Source organism: Triticum dicoccoides, chromosome 7B, assembly GCF_002162155.2.
Source record: "Triticum dicoccoides isolate Atlit2015 ecotype Zavitan chromosome 7B, WEW_v2.0, whole genome shotgun sequence".
In the NCBI taxonomy this organism is placed as follows: Eukaryota; Viridiplantae; Streptophyta; class Magnoliopsida; order Poales; family Poaceae; genus Triticum; species Triticum dicoccoides.
In genome coordinates, this window is record NC_041393.1 from 497,474,674 (window position 1) to 497,483,547 (window position 8,874).

Below are 8,874 nucleotides of genomic sequence, written 5' to 3' on the forward strand. Positions count from 1 at the left end.
GGAGCGAATGGAGTGGAGGGGGACGGGGGGAGGGGGTTTGGGGAATATTATTGGCTAGTTGGCCAAAGGGCGGTTGAATCGGATTTGGGGGGAATTTTTGGGTAGGGGGGGGAGGATTTTCGCGTAGTGGGCTGGGGGAGTTTGGCGCATGGTCAGTTTCTCCAAGTGCAGTCCCACGTGTCAGTGAAGAGGCAAGCCGAAGCGCGTTCCGTTTGCGTGAGCCGTGTGCAGGACCGAACGTGTGTGGGGTGCAATGCGACCACGACAGGAGTGCTGTGAGTGTACCACCTTTTTTCCTTTTAAACTAGGTGCTTCGCCCCTCAAAAAAAATTGTTGCTTCGCGCGATCCATCAATACTACTACTAATAATCCGGTAATCCCGACTAAAATGGCGCGGTAGGGTCTTTTCCCGTGTGATATGCTGGGAAGTTGGCTTAGTTGGTTTTTTTAGGACAAGTAATGCTACACCTACGTAATCCCAGTTATGTAATTAACGTAATGTGAAACATGTGAGCTGTTGATTGTAGATTGGGGGGAGGGAGGGGGCCACCATCATGAAAATCAGGGGAGGAGAGAGAGAGGCAATTTACGTTAACCCTTTTGTAGGTTCCCGTAGATGTAGAAAGATGTGAAATGCGTGAATGTGTAGTGGACGTACTATTGGAGTGCCTAAGATATATTGTGTATGTATAGACCCTATGTGTTTATTTTACTTCGCATGTTAGATTTGTCTCGGTTCAATAAAAAGCAGAGTTGGTGATGATGGTGTGCCTGTCATCCTGCAATATAGGCCGTCCGATCTATATCTAACGGATAGGAAGGAAACTATGACAATTTACCCGCACTCCTCTCCACATTTGCAGATAAGGCTTTCCCTCGTCCATCCTTTTCTCCCACAAGATGTTGATCTTTCGTGCAACGCACGGGCATCTTGCTAGTACTCCTACAATATACTATATTATTGTGAAAATTCATATACATCGGCCGAGATTAATGCAAACACATCAGATTTTCATTACATTTCAAACTTTTATAGGATAGAAAAATAAAAGAAACCCGACCCTAAACCTATTCTACAGCGGCGACCGATGTCCTCCATCTGCGATCTCTATGTACGGGGGCGGGGTTCAAGACCCGTGAAGTGAAGGTGCGGTCTCCGGCGAGGAAGAGTAGAACACGGAATACACACATACCAGTTGGCACACCATGCCCTGCCGCCTCCCATGCCCTACTCATCCTCGGAGGAGTCCCCGACCTCGATGGTGCTGGACGTTGGACGGCGGCAAGTAGGACGCGTGGCTGATGGTGCTCCCGTCGTCGGCCGCCAGCGTGGACACCGCTTGTGCGGTCGCGTCCGCGTCCGGCTATGCCGCTATTGCGTCGCGAGAGGCGACTTGAGCGAGGGCGGCGACCTCGAGCTTCATCACAGAAGACAAGCTCTCCCGCATAGTGTTCGCACTTGTGGTCATGGCGGATGTGGTGCCAGGTAGGAGGACGATGCTCTATGGTGTGGAGGTTAGCTAGGCGTTGCCGCTTTAAGTAGCGCATTCCGGTGAGGCCAAGCATCTGGGTGCGTCATTAAGTCGCCGGAGTTGGTTCCTAGGGCACCGAGCCTCTTAACAACGACATACGAATGGACGGCATGAATGCGGGCAGCTGGCGCCGGCTAGGAACACACCGCGCGACGACGTGAGGGACGAGGGTTTTGGTGTGCCAGGGTAGTCAGCTGCGGTCGCGGCAACATTGGAGATGCCCTTTGCTCACATGCGATCCCCGCATGTCATTGAAAAAGCAAGATGACCCGGCATGGTCTCAGGTCCTGAGGATGCAGTAGGCCGCGCTACACCACTCCGCGGACGCGTCGCAGCGCCCCGTGCATCCTTGACGAGCCGGGTGTTGGCGTGTGTTTGGATTGTGGCCAAAGTGCACCTTACCAAAATTTTGGTCATGACCCAAAGGTTGGTCTTTGTTTGGATGGTTGCCATTTTTTTGGCATGCCAATGAACTCTAGCCAACTCTAGTTCATTTTTCTTGCCAATGTTGGCCAAATCATGGGCAACCAATACCTCAACCAAAATTTTGGCTACCCAATGCTTTGATGGGGAAACCTTGGGCACAAACCAAACATACAGTTGGTCGCGCCACATCACTAACGCCACCCTCGACACATTGAAACCGACCGTGTCTAGTGACGATATGAGCGTGTCTCTCACCGCGGTCGCCGTGTCCAGAGGCGGTGCCGGAGCTGCGCCACGTTGTTGGCCCCAACGACCCACATGAACTGTTGTCGGTGGCGAGGAGGTCATGGGCCAGCTCCTCCATTGGACTAGTCTGCGCTACGTCGTCCCGACAGGTGTGCCCCACATGTCGGTTTCCCTGTTTTCCCGGCCATATTCGAGTGTCAGTGCTCCGCGTTGTGCATTAGGCCTTTCACTATGTAGGCCAAGCGAGACAACTTATTGTTTATTTGAGCCGTTCAAGTATAATCATGTGGTGTTTGCTTATTTCTCATTCCACTCCAACCCTCTTCTCCATCGATCATGTCGCCCTCCGGTCGAGTCCATCCTCCCGCATGCCTCATTTGAACATTCCGCCGAGTATCATTCGCATGTACCCACCCTAGTCCTCTTTCAATCGATCTCCGGACCCCGAGATGAAATCGAGAGAGAACGAGTGGGGGCACGTGATACCTAAGGTGGATTCAAAATTTTGAACCGGTGATCATAGCATCCACAAATCATATATAAAGGGTATTCAATGTTTGTTTCGTTTTTGAACGTACAATATACTCCCTCCTATCCTTTCTAGTTTACATAAAGTTTTATGTGTAGTCAAAGTATCTCTACTTTGATAAAAAAAGTATCAACATTCAACAACACCCAATCAATATTGTTAGATTCGTACATACTCCTAGATTTGTACTCGAGATGGTTTCCAATTTGTTTTCAGCCACGTGAATGTGCTTGTTCTCGTGCATGCTCTTCCTACTAGGATTTCTCCACGTATAGCCAGTCCAATAGTAACTTTTTAAGCTCCCTATCCAATAGTACATGTGGAGTACTGACAACATCTGTACTAGAGTATGCAGTGCTCATAGTAGTACTCCCTCCTTCCATTTATATAGGGCCTATGTGGAGGTGAGAGATGTGAAAAAGTAAGGGGAGTGAGCTCTCATGCAAGATCCTTAGCTATATACGCATTCCTAGTTAAATACAATAAATATGAAGAAAGAGATAGAGAGGAGATGGAAAAAAGTACTAATACAATAGCCAACCTTATATATTTTTTTGCGGGAAATAGCCAACCTTATAGCCCACACTACTGTATGAGTGCATATAATAGATGATGGCTACAGATGACATGGCAGTCCCTCATAGCCATCGACTGGCTATATTATTAACCATGCTATAATGCGTTTTTAAAACCGCATTTGACTATTGACAAGATTAATAGTACATGAGATGTATAATGTGAAAATTATATCATTGGAAACTCCTTTCACATACGAATTTGACCGTATGGTTTGTGTAAGTTGCATGCCATATATTATTACTCTAACATTTGGTCAAAGTTAGCCTCGAAAAATGCATTAGGCCCTGTATAGTAAATGGAAGGAGGGAGTAGTAGTGGAAGTGGATCCTCTGACATAGGTATCCCTGCCTTACCCTCCCTTTCGGTCACTTACTGGCGGACCCCATGCTTGCTAGGCCCCGCATGTCAGTTACTCAATGGGTTCGGCCACGTCAGGGGATCCTCATCCGTAGTATACTCCCTCTGTTTTTATTTACTCCGCATAAAGCGGAGGGAGTGGTAGTATAATAAATGACGCGGGCGGGGGAGGGGGAGGTACGTCGGTTTGCTCTCAACTGCGGTCCCATAAGCGAGCGAAAACGCAAGACAAAGCGTGTTCCATTCGGTGAGCGACGTGGAGGGTGCAGCGTGCCGCGCTGCAACGCGAACACGACAAGAGCGATGTACAGTCAAAACCGATTGACCGGTCATCACCGGAACCACTATTCACACCAGAACCTTCGCTGCTCGGCCTACGCCAGCCACTACCCTAAAACCACACCTAATCTCCAGCCCATTCCCCCACCTTTCGATCCCCTATCCCGCATCAAGCATCCCCTAGTTCATTGGAAAGCCATGGTGCGCCACAAGATCACTTACTACAAGATGCTGACGTCGGAGCGCCACGCAAAAATCACGGCGACGGTCGACGCCACAGACCTCCGTTCCCAAGCTCGCTTTGCGGCAGGCCAATCCCCGAGTTCTCTAGAGCCAAGCTATGAGGAGGAGGAAGCCGATCCAATGTTCATGGCAGAGGTCGCGGCGCAGAAGGCCCCCGATGGGTATGAGACGATGGACGTCGACTTCGTGCCGGCGTCCGAGTCCCCCATGGTGCAGGCGGACCAGCGGTTCAACATGGCGATACTAAAGGAGGACCGGGAGGCAGAGGCTCAACTCGACGCGGAGCGCGCGCATGCCGCTGCCATCGAGGCTCTCCTGCAGGCGGAACCGAATGTCTTGGATGTGAACTGGGCGGCGGAGGCTCAACTTGAGGCAGAGCGCGCGGATGCCACTGCCATCGAGGCCCTCCTACAGGCGGAACCAGACGTCCTGGACTTGAACCGAGCGGCAGAGGCTCCGACTCGATGCAGAGCGCGCGGATGCCGCTCTCATCGATGCCCTCCTACAGGCGGAACCGGATGTCCTCGACTTGAACCAGGCGGAGGAGGCTCGACTCGACGTAGAGTGCGCGGATGCCGCTACCATCGAGGCCCTCCTGCAGGCGAAACCGGACGTCCTCGACTTGAACCGGGCTGTGCTCTCGTCCGTGCAGAGCGCCCGCACGCTCCGCGTGAACGAGTAGCCGGAGGCTGAGGACAAGCACGGTGCGGAGACACACGTCGGCAGCTATGGCTAGTTTGCGCCGCCAGCCAAAGACGACGCGGCCGTCTTGTTCCGCGAGCAGTGATAGTTTTTCTTTATGTTGTTGTTTTTATGGATCTTTTGCTGTGTAAAAACATATATTTCTTATGCAAGTCGCTTGACTTGGGTCAGTCTACCATTTCAGGCGGTTGGATGAATATCCTACATCTCCTAACCCTTCTTTCCTTCTTCCTCACCTCTTCTTCTTCCCCAACAGACCATCGCACGGGCCGTACGGATACTCCCCAACATGCGGTTGGATAAACATACTCTATGAACGAAAATTATGTGTTAGTGGTAGGATGGCTGAGTTTGGTTTGTTCACATGTGATAGCACGTGTCAGTGAGGGTGTGTTCCCTTGGTTGGGTTTGCGACATGCAGGAGCGGCTGTGTGAGGGTGCGGTGCGACCGCGGCGTGCAGGAGCGACCGTGTGAGGGTGCGGTGCGACCGCGACAGCCGTGCGCAAGTGTACCTCCTCATTTTGAAAACTTTAGGCAAGCCTGGCAAAAATGTGTGGCGAAGTTTGGCAATGCAAGGCCTAGACCCAAGCAGGATAAGTACGTACGTACTAGGAGTACTAGTGTTAAAAAAGAAAGGCGGGGTTTTCCTTCACGGGATTTAATCGATACAAATCCTCGTTTCACGTGTCAATTAATGCGTATTTTTTTCTCCAAAGACCAAAGAGCTAACCATCTCACTCCTCATCGCTTGATTAATGCAGCACCATGCAAACCAACCTTCTCACTTCCGCATGCATGAAGGGGATATTAATGTCCTTGGTTGCTAGTATGAGGCAAACCCCATCAATTTTGCCTCGATTAGTGTTAGTGGCCTTTTGCAAATTGTAATTTTGATATACTAGCCTTGTGTACAAAAAAATGGAGGTAGTAACTATATTTGACTTCGTTCCCTATTGCGGTGACGTCGATGATATCCTTTTTTGTGGTTTGGCGAATTGCGTTCGACGGAGAACACCATTGAGGGAGACCACGGTAAGTCGTTCGCAAGTGCCACCTGCAAGCCGAGAAAACCGCCTTATTTGCATCCAGGAAGTCCGTTGAACCAAAGGACTAGTACTACTAGGAGTACACAATAGCGTCGTCCGTCCAGCTTAGTGCGGTGAGATGGTTTCTCGAAGAAGATGATGGAGAAGTGGAGTCAGCGAAGAGTGAAATGATGGTTGCTTCGTCCGTGCTTTTGTGATTTGACACCTCACTGCTTTGTGATTTGTGATAGAAGGGACAGGGGAGTAGACTCTGTGCTCTATACTGTACTACATGCGTCCAAGCATGGGAGAAAGAGGAGAGACGTTGCATTTTTCTATTCCTTCAATCAATCAATCAGGGAGCTTTGGTTCCATATTTTTGGCTTTGCCAACACATTGGGAGAAAGAGGAGAGACAATGGTTCCCACGATGCCAAAAGCTATTTTCACATTTGGCTACACATTATGGATGCCCTTAACCATACCACTTGGTTTTGCTCCTGTGTGCTATCTATACAAATCTCAATTATATTGATCTAAAAAATTATAGAATCAAGATTAGTAAAAAGGAGGTGATTTTGCCGCGCGGATGGCGGGGGAGGTTTCTTATTTTTAGAGGATGTTGTCCTGGCGGTTTGCTAACATGCGATCCCATGTGTCAGTGCTTTACCAAGCCGATCCACGTCCCACATGAGGCAGAACAATGGCAGAAGCAACACGTGGTTAAGTTGAAGAAGACGAGGGAGAAGCGGATTCAGCAACGAGTGAAATGATGGTTGCTTCATCCCTCCAACTTCTTTTTAGCATTATTACTTCGTCCCTCCAACTTAACTGCGGGAAAGGTGCAGCTTTGTGATTTGATGCCTCATTGCTCATTACTACGCCGGCGCCATAACTGGGGTGCTTCAGCTCGGCTGCTCTGCACTATATTCCGGTATGGCACGTGGACCCAGTAGCTTGATGTCCCACATGTCGGCGAAAGGGACTAGAAGATTTATGAAAGCGAGCGCTCCACTCTTACGACGGAGGAGTACACGACACGACGGCCCAATGAACTGTCACTTGTATTGTATAGTACTATAGTTTTGCTGTTTCGCACGATCCATCGATACAAACCTGATTAAACAGGAAAGGGCGGGATTTTTCCTGCGCGGTAGATGATACTGGCCATACATTTCAAAGGCAATTTTAATGTATGCAAACTGCATAATTAAGTAACAACATGATATCTAGTAAAACTAAAAACACATATGATTTATTGTGTTAGAGTGTAGTAGTAGTGCTGTATTGCATAGTTGTTAGATGTAACATGCGAGAACATGTAGAGATGTAGTTTTGGAGGGCCTACAGAGAGAAAAGTGTAATACGGTCACCGAACTTCAGAATAAGCTGATTACGGTCACTATATACGTTTTGCGGTGATTATACGGTCACTTGCTCACGGTTCAGCATCGGATTGCACTCTGTTGACTGGTCAAATAGTCTGCGTGGCGCCATGTTGACTAGTTAAATTGACCATGTTCCTTGTGGGTCCCACTTGTCAGTTCGCATAGGGAAAAGGTTAGATAAACACAAATTTATGTAGGTGCGACAAGACTCCAACCCATGCACGGGAATCACCTGGTTGTGTATGTGTCTGTCAGGGCCTGATGTGTGCGCATGCACGTGTAGGTTGAGCACTTGAGCGTGAGAGTGTGTGTTGGTCGTGTGGTGTACTGGTGTGTGCATGCATGCATGCGTGTGTGTGTGTGAGTGTTGCGTGTGTGCGTGGCTGCATGTGTATGTGTGAGTGTTGCGTGCGTGCGTGGGTGCATGTGTTTGTGTGAGTGTTGCGTGCATGCAATTCGTGTGCATGCGTGCGTGTGTGTATAATCACCACACCAACTCATGTGTGTTAAAACAGACGGCTCAGCATACCAATACAAGGCCACCTTGTCCGCTGTGCCCGCGGTCATGACTTCGAACCACCGTCCAAATATTTTTTTGTCGTTTGTCTTCATTCTTACTAGCAAGATGCCCGTGCGTTGCACGTAACATCAAGATGCATTTGTATGACTAGTTTATCTTGTGAGAGAAAAGGATGAACGAGGGAAGGCCTTATTTGTAAATGTGGAGAGGTGTGTGGGTACCTTTTTGCAAAATTGCCATAGTTTCTTTCCTATCCGTCAGATATAAATCAGACGGCCTATATAGCAGGATGGAAGGCACACCATCATCGATCACCAACTCTGTTTTTTATAAGAGTGTATTTTATGTATTTTATAAGAGTGTAGATGTAGAGTAGATACAAGCCGACAGGTGGGCACGATGGTAGTGAGATAATGTGATGCAACACTAGAGGTGCTACGTGGTGTGTTTATCTGGTCAACTAGTCATGTCTTGAGCAAATACAGAGTTCTACGGTGAGCCTGTGACTGTATAATAACCACTAAACGTAAATGGTGACCGTAATGAGTGGATTTTGAAGTCCAATGTATGTATCGCGCTTTCGCTTCAAATACAATGATCGTCATTGCATATATCGCGAGAGAAAGATGAAACATGCGTGAATTTTCTGGGGGCTTACTTTTAGAGGACCTGGAGATAGTTTGTGTGCATATGTGAAAGGGGCGTACAGGGGGGGGGGTTGCGATGGAGAGAGAGATGCTCTTCATTTCTATTTATTATGACTAACTTTGTATATAGTATAAAAATATACAAATTCACAGTGCGGAATAAATATCATTGTGGGCACCATGCAATGCAAATTAGCGTTCATACTCCTCCATATAACTTTTTAATGTTGTATATATGTAGAAACTCTAAAATAATTTTTTGGCCACACTTTATTCAAAAGGAATGTTGTATGCAAAATAAACGTGAAGAGAGGGTTTTTAGATCAATGGGGTACGTGATGTAACATGTGTGAATGTGTAGTTGATGCATTTGGCGGGGCCTAGAGAGGTATGTGTGTGTA